Source organism: Protopterus annectens, chromosome 2.part1, assembly GCF_019279795.1.
Source record: "Protopterus annectens isolate FY-2018-M chromosome 2.part1, PAN1.0, whole genome shotgun sequence".
Taxonomy (NCBI): Eukaryota; Metazoa; Chordata; order Ceratodontiformes; family Protopteridae; genus Protopterus; species Protopterus annectens.
This window is the reverse complement of record NC_056729.1, coordinates 1,982,365,069-1,982,377,954: the sequence shown is the minus strand read 5'-3', so window position 1 is coordinate 1,982,377,954 and position 12,886 is coordinate 1,982,365,069.

The window sequence follows — 12,886 nt, the reverse complement described above, 5'->3', positions numbered from 1 at the left end:
AGTGCCCTTTTTGGAGACTGGGAAAACACACTAAAAGATGTACATTCCTCTTTGGAAAGACTGATGATGTCACCACCATAGAAATACAGACTAGTATCATAACATAGGTAGGTGTTTGAATCCTGCAAACGCTGACTGTGTGTGTGTCACTGTTGGTCAATGCGGTGTGAGTTTTGCTTTTACTATGGTATGACATATTATGATTACAACAGTAAGTGCATTGCACACATCAAGTATCTGCGTGGCAAATATATATGTGTACATGTCCCCTCAATCAGTACATAGGTGTGAAGCCTGCATACTACATGAATACATTTGTTGCTATTGACAGGTTGTGCCGCTGCTTCTCAGATCGTAGGTCACATATGTATGTATGTGACAGGGCCGTCCACTGTCGTGATCCGTGGCCAAGGTCATCTGTGCTACACACACCCATGACAGTTACTTAAGAGTAGTGTGAGTGAGGGTATATGCCTGGGGTATATGTCAGACATGTTCATACACAACGACTGCCAATAATGGACAGTCTTTATAGGTGTACAACTGCCTTGTGGGTATGCATCCAGGCCTCTAATGTCTCATGTGATACACCTTGGGACTCCACAATACCTATGGATATGTGGATACCAAGGGACACATGACATAACATGAGGCTGTATGTACGCATTGGTACCCAACATACATGTTGAGGGCTACCACCTATGTGGTACTGATGGAATAGTAAGTATAGTACATGTGGATGACTATGCCATAGTCGGCTTACTGCTATACAGCATGTATTAGATGACAGGTATCTGTCTGTATGATACCCTTGTGTAGGATATGTCTCCCATCCAGGGAATGGATTGTAGGCCAATGCATGCATTTCCAGAGTTGGATGGACACATCCCTAGTGCGTTTGCATGTACCTAAGGGGGCTATATGCCAAACAGGTGTGGTCACAGGAATGGGTGGCGGTCATTACCACTGGTTAGTGTTATAGTGTAGCACCAGAAGGATCCAACTGTTACTGAGTTCCCTACGACTGTGTGTCATTTGTCAGGACATCATCCAGTGATTGCTTATAGTCATGCTGTTGAGGTTGTGTATACTACTAGACCACAAATCATTGACAGATACTAACAGTATCACCCACAGCATAGTGTCAACCCATGTCATACACACGTCTACCCATGTTAGTACATAACTGTAGTAGAATGCATACTGGCCATTGAAAGATACTATGACATGTTAACAATGTGTACAACAGGGTAAGCCACATGTCCCATGTGTCCACTATGCATGTACATGCAGACAGTGTGCACCCACCATGTTCACAGATGTACACTTGCTAATCTGTACTGCACACATCACACACATACTGTCCACTCACTAACACATGCTGGCAACACATTACACTTCAGCCAAGTGGCATATGGGTGGACAATACATACTCAGACCTAACAGTGGTGTAAACAATGCTACATTGACAATCAGAGCTTTGATGCATAATGTCTGCTGAGATATACCTACAAGGATGTCATTGCACTTTCCTGTTGACAACTTGCTAATATTGCTACACTGCTATAGTGTCACCCTGTGCATCAGCACCATGTTAGCCTGTTCCTCCATCAATGTTACAGATGACAGGAGGCGACACAGGTATCATCATATGCACAGGGCATTTTGTTGTTTGCCAGAGCCTGACATTGACCCATCAATCGACATGTGTGTGTGTGTATGTGTGTGTGTGTGTGTGTGTGTGTGTGTGTGTGTGTGTGTGAGGGACAACAGTACAACATGGGCCAATGTTGATGTAATGTGTGTGTGTATGTGTGAGCCCTAGTTGTTTGGTTGATGTGTGTGTGTCTGCATGCACACAGCTCCACCATGTGGCTGCCATATACAGTAGTTTGTGGGACAGCCACAGACTGTACCTGCTAGACTGTACAGATCACTGTCTCCAGCCATGGACACAGTACATGTGCCTGGCAGGGGTGCTACGGACAGTATCGGATAACAACCCTGACTGGGTACTGACCTCAGAGGCAGAGGTAGGATGACTAGACCCATGTCCCTGCTGGGACTGGGCAGAGCCATGTGCACATTGTCTACTGGGATGGTCAATGGACAGGCCAGCCCCAGCATTGCTGGGGCTGGTATTGCCACTACAGGAGTGGCTGTGAACTGGGGGCCGTCCGTGGCCACTGCCAGCTGTTGCTGGCATGCATCTGCGTCGACGTCGCAACCATCCCGCATGGTCCTGGCTCATGGAAGACATATTGTGGAGGGCATCTAATGTCTCCCCCCAACGTCTATCAATGACCTCGGTGTAAGTCCGGATGGCACCGGCAAGGTCACCGATGCTGTCATTGATAGCGGTGTAATGTGCCCTCTGTGCTCTAAGTCCTTGCCTGGTGTACCATTCCATATGTGCCTGAGCCTGCATTACAATCCGGAACATACTGGATGTCGTAAGACCAGTGAGGGCACGCCTGCCAGGGGCAATACGACCAGCGGTGCTCCCCCGAGAACTCCTGGACCTCCGCCTATGTGGTACTGTTCCAGGAATACGGCTATGGCTGCTGTGAGGGGATGCAAGTGCCATGGGTACCACACTCTCCTGGTCAATGCCAACTGTATGCTGTCCCTCGCCTATGGCCATTGGTGGTGAGGGATGTATTGACAGTATGAGTGTGCGCATAGATGGGGTTGAACGCTGTGTACTGTCGATTGGCGGACCAACGACAGACCATGTCAAACCTTCCTGTGCCAAAATACATGTCTCATCATCAGCACTATTCCTGGCAGTGGCTTCAGGTTCCCTGCTGCATTCGGCCACCCCTAACTCAGCACCTGTGAGAGGAAGACAGGAAATACACTTTATGGTCTGCACATGAACACATGCACACATGCACACATACACACATGAACACATGCACACATGCACACATGAACACATGCACACATGCACACATGCACACATGAATACATGAACACATGCACACATGCATACATGAACAAATGAACACATGAACACATGCACACATGAACACATGCACACATGCACACATGAACACATGAACACATGCACACATAAACACATGAACACATGCACACATGCACACATGCACATGAACACATGAACACATGCACACATGCACACATGAACACATGCACACATGCACACATGCACACATGAACACATGAACACATGAGCACATGCACCCATGCACACATGACCACATGCACACATGCACACATGAACACATGAAAGACTGATGATGTCACCATCCTAGAAATACAGCAGGAGAAGGAAAACCACCCAATAAAGCAAATAGCGCATCATGCTAATGCTTCTCTCACTAGCATCATAACATAATTATATAGGAGTTTGAATCCTGCAAACGCTGACTGTGTTTGTGTGTGGGGGGTGTGTATGTGTACAATTGTCTTTGAAAGGAGTGCCCTTTTTGGAGACTGGGAAAACACACTAAAAGATGTACATTCCTCTTTGGAAAGACTGATGATGTCACCACCATAGAAATACAGACTAGTATCATAACATAGGTAGGTGTTTGAATCCTGCAAACGCTGACTGTGTGTGTGTCACTGTTGGTCAATGCGGTGTGAGTTTTGCTTTTACTATGGTATGACATATTATGATTACAACAGTAAGTGCATTGCACACATCAAGTATCTGCGTGGCAAATATATATGTGTACATGTCCCCTCAATCAGTACATAGGTGTGAAGCCTGCATACTACATGAATACATTTGTTGCTATTGACAGGTTGTGCCGCTGCTTCTCAGATCGTAGGTCACATATGTATGTATGTGACAGGGCCGTCCACTGTCGTGATCCGTGGCCAAGGTCATCTGTGCTACACACACCCATGACAGTTACTTAAGAGTAGTGTGAGTGAGGGTATATGCCTGGGGTATATGTCAGACATGTTCATACACAACACCGACTGCCAATAATGGACAGTCTTTATAGGTGTACAACTGCCTTGTGGGTATGCATCCAGGCCTCTAATGTCTCATGTGATACACCTTGGGACTCCACAATACCTATGGATATGTGGATACCAAGGGACACATGACATAACATGAGGCTGTATGTACGCATTGGTACCCAACATACATGTTGAGGGCTACCACCTATGTGGTACTGATGGAATAGTAAGTATAGTACATGTGGATGACTATGCCATAGTCGGCTTACTGCTATACAGCATGTATTAGATGACAGGTATCTGTCTGTATGATACCCTTGTGTAGGATATGTCTCCCATCCAGGGAATGGATTGTAGGCCAATGCATGCATTTCCAGATTTGGATGGACACATCCCTAGAGTGTTTGCATGTACCTAAGGGGGCTATATGCCAAACAGGTGTGGTCACAGGAATGGGTGGCGGTCATTACCACTGGTTAGTGTTATAGTGTAGCACCAGAAGGATCCAACTGTTACTGAGTTCCCTACGACTGTGTGTCATTTGTCAGGACATCATCCAGTGATTGCTTATAGTCATGCTGTTGAGGTTGTGTATACTACTAGACCACAAATCATTGACAGATACTAACAATATCACCCACAGCATAGTGTCAACCCATGTCATACACACGTCTACCCATGTTAGTACATAACTGTAGTAGAATGCATACTGGCCATTGAAAGATACTATGACATGTTAACAATGTGTACAACAGGGTAAGCCACATGTCCCATGTGTCCACTATGCATGTACATGCAGACAGTGTGCACCCACCATGTTCACAGATGTACACTTGCTAATCTGTACTGCACACATCACACACATACTGTCCACTCACTAACACATGCTGGCAACACATTACACTTCAGCCAAGTGGCACATGGGTGGACAATACATACTCAGACCTAACAGTGGTGTAAACAATGCTACATTGACAATCAGAGCTTTGATGCATAATGTCTGCTGAGATATACCTACAAGGATGTCATTGCACTTTCCTGTTGACAACTTGCTAATATTGCTACACTGCTATAGTGTCACCCTGTGCATCAGCACCATGTTAGCCTGTTCCTCCATCAATGTTACAGATGACAGGAGGCGACACAGGTATCATCATATGCACAGGGCATTTTGTTGTTTGCCAGAGCCTGACATTGACCCATCCAATCGACATGTGTGTGTGTGTGTGTGTGTGTGTGTGTGTGTGTGTGTGTGTGTGTGTGTGTGTGAGGGACAACAGTACAACATGGGCCAATGTTGATGTAATGTGTGTGTGTATGTGTGAGCCCTAGTTGTTTGGTTGATGTGTGTGTGTCTGCATGCACACAGCTCCACCATGTGGCTGCCATATACAGTAGTTTGTGGGACAGCCACAGACTGTACCTGCTAGACTGTACAGATCACTGTCTCCAGCCATGGACACAGTACATGTGCCTGGCAGGGGTGCTACGGACAGTATCGGATAACAACCCTGACTGGGTACTGACCTCAGAGGCAGAGGTAGGATGACTAGACCCATGTCCCTGCTGGGACTGGGCAGAGCCATGTGCACATTGTCTACTGGGATGGTCAATGGACAGGCCAGCCCCAGCATTGCTGGGGCTGGTATTGCCACTACAGGAGTGGCTGTGAACTGGGGGCCGTCCGTGGCCACTGCCAGCTGTTGCTGGCATGCATCTGCGTCGACGTCGCAACCATCCCGCATGGTCCTGGCTCATGGAAGACATATTGTGGAGGGCATCTAATGTCTCCCCTCAACGTCTATCAATGACCTCGGTGTAAGTCCGGATGGCACCGGCAAGGTCACCGATGCTGTCATTGATAGCGGTGTAATGTGCCCTCTGTGCTCTAAGTCCTTGCCTGGTGTACCATTCCATATGTGCCTGAGCCTGCATTACAATCCGGAACATACTGGATGTCGTAAGACCAGTGAGGGCACGCCTGCCAGGGGCAATACGACCAGCGGTGCTCCCCCGAGAACCCCTGGACCTCCGCCTATGTGGTACTGTTCCAGGAATACGGCTATGGCTGCTGTGAGGGGATGCAAGTGCCATGGGTACCACACTCTCCTGGTCAATGCCAACTGTATGCTGTCCCTCGCCTATGGCCATTGGTGGTGAGGGATGTATTGACAGTATGAGTGTGCGCATAGATGGGGTTGAACGCTGTGTACTGTCGACATGACCAACGACAGACCATGTCAAACCTTCCTGTGCCAAAATACATGTCTCATCATCAGCACTATTCCTGGCAGTGGCTTCAGGTTCCCTGCTGCATTCGGCCACCCCTAACTCAGCACCTGTGAGAGGAAGACAGGAAATACACTTTACGGTCTGCACATGAACACATGCACACATGCACACATACACACATGAACACATGCACACATGCACACATGCACACATGAACACATGCACACATGCACACATGCACACATGAATACATGAACACATGCACACATGCATACATGAACAAATGAACACATGAACACATGCACACATGAACACATGCACACATGCACACATGAACACATGAACACATGCACACATAAACGCATGAACACATGAACACATGCACACATGCACACATGAACACATGAACACATGCACACATGCACACATGAACACATGCACACATGCACACATGCACACATGAACACATGAACACATGAGCACATGCACTCATGCACACATGAACACATGCACACATGCACACATGAACACATGAACACATGCACACATGCACACATGTACACATGTACACACGGACACTAATACACTCCTCACTACAGCACATACACGCACACACCAGCAATCCAACACATACTCTATAGTGGGTGAAGGTGGGTGTCAGTATCACAAGGTAAACAGTCACCACACATGTGTCAGCATGCAGAATATGTGTTGCACAAAACCATACAGTGCAAGTGTAGATGCCCCAATTTAATGGCAATATACATGGCTTTGATGCAACTGTGTAGTTGTTCAGTGATTGGTTACACCCTGGAACACAATGTGTACATGGACACAACATTGCTGTGCAGGTATTATCAGCTCTGCAATGCCCTGTGCACCATCACTCACAAGTATACATGCCATGGCTGCATGTGTTATCTGTGTGACACATAGATATCCATGTCTGAGTACAGTGTCTGTGTCCATAGCAGATAGTAGTGGGCATGGGTGTAGCACATGCATGCTATGTACACACACGGGATGAGTGGTGCATGTTGATGTGAAGGTATCCCAATGCTTGACATGGCCAGTGTACAGTGGTTATGGTGAGTGTGGGACATATTGCAGATATGTGGGTGCCAGACATGGCATGGCATGCTACACGACTGCAACATTAAACACCACACATACCCAATGTGTGTCAAGTGACCTATACACCCACTAGCATTCCAGGACATATATGTGACACTTTGTTTGGATGGCGACTGCTGTGCATATTGTGTATACTGGCATATGTAAGCACACACACAACATGCTATGCATATTGTGTATAGGTGCATATGTTTGCACACACACAACATTGAGGTGCAAAGCAATGACTGTTATGACTAGTACTATGGTCACTGTAACTGGATGGGGTGTATTATCCTGTGCCATCATCAACATGCATCCTGTGGTCACTCACAGCTACTAATGTGTGCAAGACCGACGCCTATCATGCTGTACCTGAACTGCAGTGCCGTGTCTATGTTCACAATTATACAGACACCTTGTACATGGGTGTGTGAGGTACCCAATAGGGAGCATTGCCTAACATGACTGTATTATGTGTTGCAGAGTGTTGCACAGACCCATGATAGGTCTCTACCTCTAAGGTACATCATGTGTGTGTGTGTGCATGACATGTGGGATACTGACATGTGACCTTAGAGCGGGTGTGTGGTAATGCCAAATATAGCATGTTTTCATGTATTGCGTATGATAAACGTGTTCTATTGTGTACAGCTGTAGCAACTATGCAAATCCAAGGTGCAGTGCAGTGTTGCCACAATTGTGTCTGCTGCACTGTGCATTGTATGTGATTGAGGCAGCTACTGACTTTACTGAGATGATTAATGTCTCACAGCAAACATGGACAGCTTGCATTATGCGTGGGTGTGTTACGTGTACATGGCCTACACCTCACCTATGACATGCACATTTCATTACCAATATTAAAGTGTTAACACACTCACCAGCATGTATCATCTGCCCTGCTGTCACACCAGAGGGACCTACAAGAATATGACACAGTTTGTCAGTGGCCACAACTGTGGCATTCCTACCGTGAGTGTGCTAATCTAAAGTGAAGCAACAGTCAACAGTCACAGGTGTGGAGATACTATTCCAAATATCAGTATTGCACACGAGAGGCAGCACAACTGCTAAACACACAGTACACATCTCACATAAGCATATTCTAACAATACAGGTAACAGTAGTCTACAGCTAGGGCATATTACCTGCATGCTCCATGTCGTTCTGCTGCGTGGCTCCGGCCTCCATGATGACACATGTGTGATGCTGTTGCTGCTGTAGGCCAGGAGCCACCACGCTTAGGAGCAGCTCCTCCACTCTGGTGAGGGGGGATGTATGGGTGCCCCACCACCTGTGGCAAGCTGTTGCCTATGGATATCAGACGCATGCCGCCAGACATGTCTAATTAAATCACTGCAGTGATGGCGTACCTGCTCATATGTCTGGTTATGTATGCCTATGTCATTTACCCGGTGAACAAGATCTTGCCACAGTGCAGTACACTCATGCTGGTGCTGGTTGGCCCGGGAAAAAAGCAGGTTATAGTGCTGCACCAGACTGGCCTGTATTTCCTGCTCCTCCGCAGCTGTATACGCCGGATTGCATTGATGAGCCATAACCCTGGAAGACAATTAAACGATATGTGTGAGCAAGTCATATGGCACACTTAACATTATGAAGTACAGATATCACTTAACTGCCATATATAGCATCTGTCTGTCTATCAGAGGATACACATGTTCAATACCACATATCAGTGCTCAGCCCACAACTGTCTGACAGTGCCTGCCACACTCCATACAACAAACCAGTATACACCAGTGCTTGGCACACTGTTTGGGATACAATGCACAACCTCGCACCAGGGGTATATATCACGCTAATGCATGAAGAAATATGTCATCCAATGCAATGAATGTAATGTACATTTACAGTATTAACAGTAATCCACCCTAGTCTTTGATGCCATACCCCTACCTAACATATGTGCACGGTTGTTAATATAGCTGGCATACTGCTGTAACAGAGTATACATGTTGCTAGGTACACACACATACCCTGTAACACACTTGTGATTGCGTTCATGGTACAGGCATCATTACACACACATTAGACATACATACAACACACAAATGTATGCCAACACAGATGAGCCTTACCTGTGTACCTTATAGTACTGTGTGTCCCTACTTACAGATACCTATGCCTGAGGTATGTAATCTGTGCAGACTACAGGAAACACACAAGACAGTGTTACAAGGGAATGTGAACATACACCATACTGTGGTGTTTAGGCCTACAGCTTCAGGTAGTACAACAGTTCATATGTGAGCTGGATTCACCAGCAGTACCACTTACTGAGCATACATGTATTGCTTCAGCCTACAATGGGACACCACAGTCATACACAAGGAACTATGTCACAACATATGCCATCCTACTATGTCTGCATCCCAATAACTGACACATCTTTCTCTGGCCTCACACCTAGGACACAAACTACCATGACAGACACAACCTCACACTAAGCTATCACACCTTTACAGACCTTGCACACAGTCAGTGTCACACTCATTCCACCAACGCATAGCAGGTATTGCACTGAGTACATGTGTGTGTGCATTGTGTCATAGTTAGGTAATACGCTATTGACCCTGGGCCTAGAGCAGCCTAGCCATATGCTACCCTGCCCTTTGACACACATGTAATGTGATTTCACTTGCTCCCGTCAAACGGATACACAGAGGTGACTCCCAGTGCATATTACCTATCTTCATAACATTCATTAGGGGTATGTATGACAAGGAGCCTTGTTTGTTAATGCTGGGTGGTTTAGTCCAGAGTATGGCATATTTGTGTATAGGAACCTGTACCTCCAGCATGTGCTGTTTAGTGCAGTGACAAGGATTAGGGCCCTAGGTCATGTAGCCCGGAGGGATTGTGAGGTGTTGTCATGGTGGTTGGCCGACTGCTATGGGTGTGACATACCTCTGGATGTCCGGCAGTGGTAACCTCTGGGTAGGCAGTATGCAACGCACTCTAGCTGTGGTTTTGTGAGTCAGTCTGTATATGGCATGTGTTTGAGGGCAGTATCACTCTTTGTTAGGCATGTCTGTGCCTTTCCACTTGCTGTAGTTGTCATGTGAGGTACATACCACATGGGTCATTGTGAGGAGTAGAGGGGTACACTGACCTATATTTCCCTAGATGACACACCTTTTGTGATGACACGTACCACGTAGAGAGATTACAAGACTAGTGTGGCACTGTGATTATCAAAGGGGAGCCTACTGTCCACCTCTTTCCCATGTTCCCTTCTGACACCTTCAGTGTTAGGGAGGCTAACACCTATGTGGTAGTTACTGAGTAAAGTGTTTTGGAATGGGGTATGGCACTGCAGTATCAACACTGGTGTTCAGTCCATGCCTTGGTCAACAGGCACCTGTTGCAGTACATATGACCCTGTGTCTCCCTCTCTCTCTCTCTATACATATCTATACATATCTATATATATCCATATATATCCATATATATCTATATATATATATCTATATATATCCATATATATCCATATATATCTATATTTATCCATATATATCCATATATATCTATATATATCTATATATATCCATATATATCCATATATATCTATATTTATCCATATATATCCATATATATCTATATATATATATATATATATATATCCATATATATATATATATATATATATATATATATATATATATATATATATAAATATATATATATATATATATTTATCTATGTATATATGTATATATCTATATATAGATCTATATATCTATAATTCTATATATCTATAATTCTATATATCTATATATGTATATATCTATATATCTATCTATATATATATATATATATATATATATATATCTACATCTATATATATATACATATATATATATAGATATATATATATATATATATATATATATATATAAATATACACACATACAGCTAAACATCCATTGCTGTACATATAGCTGCACATATAGGCACATATACTGTCCACCTGTCATGGATAGGGATGTCAATTATGCAACCGTTGTGAGACATACGGTTATGTAATACTTTTGCACAATGTTGTGCAGAATGCATTCTGCTGTCCTCAGGCCATATAGCTGTAGCAGGCCTCACTGCCTGTAGATCAGTCCCACAGCATTTAATCACCACATGACTGCTTGCTGTCTGCAATGCCACACTCCACAACCTACATACATATGTGCACATAGCAGCCTTCAACAACATACATATGTCCAGCCTTCACTAACAGTTGCAGTATGTCCCTTGCCCTAGGCAAATGTGCATGTACATATAGATACGGACTGCAGCCACATATGGATGGTTCACGGTATGTAGAGTACCCTTCAGACACATCATTCGGATGTCAGCAAATACATATCTGTTACATACCTTACCTTTGTATTCCTCACCTCCATCTGTTGTAGGCGTTGATTGTTCTTGTGTTTGTTGTTTTTTATTTTATTTTTTGTTGGTTTTGGTTTCCTCTGTGTGTTGGTCTTTCCTTTCAGTGTCTGTCTCCTACTGCCTGTTTGTATCCGTCTGTATGTCTGCCTGTCTCTGTCTGTCTCTCTCGCTCGCACTCTCAGTCTCTCTCTCCCAGTTGGTGCAATGATATTATTGCATGTGTAGACAGCAGATACAGGCTGCTTTTCTAGGTATCTGCACATGTGCATGTGATGGCCTCTGCACCAATTGGTGCCCACCATTTAGTAATTACATGCAACCTGCTGTGTGGTAATTGCAGTTCTCACTGTGATTTCAGGACACTGCTATAAAATTATAGGTTAGGTAGGCATAGCCCATTCAGTTTTGCAAGGTGGGGACCATGCTTGTTTGCTGTGGACACTGTTGTGTCAGTCAGAAGGTTGGTATATGTCTCATATCTGAAGCTGGGTTGTAGCCAGTGAAATGCATGTTGTACTGAAACCTGACTGTTGCTTCTTCCAGTACACTCTTCTCAGTGTGTAAGTTTACTCACACCTCCTAATGCTAACACTCGATACATGGTAGTATGTACTTTCTTTTGGAATTAGATAATTAACTGGCATACAACAGTAGTTATTGCAATGTATTCCTATGGCTTTCCTATTCTTACTACTGTTTACAAGTGCTCACTCCCGCTAACCCCCGCGCTCATTTCTTTGACAGAAAAGTAAATGGGGAGATAGGAATGTGGTGATAAAGGGCACACAAAGAGGGGAAGACAGTAGGGAAACCAGCTTGGGATGTACACGATGGGTGTGGAGAAGGTCCATAGCTGCCCATTTCTTTACCAGCAACAGCTGTGCATATGCAGTACATTAGGTGGGATATTTGAAACCTTACACCCCTGAGAGAGGGGTGAGGACAACTAAGTATGTTGTACTACCAACTATGAATATCAGCCACATGCACTGTTTGTGAACTGCTATACTGTTATTAGTACGTTACTCACTTCTGAACAGTTTGTGGTTTGTTTGTGTTGACATTAGCACAGTCTGCTCAAGACAACTGGACATATTTCTGTACTGTGTATGCCTACCTACACCCTTGGTTGTGCCTGACTACACGGGTATATAATACCTTTGGGTAGGGGTGCAGAACTGCAGTGTGC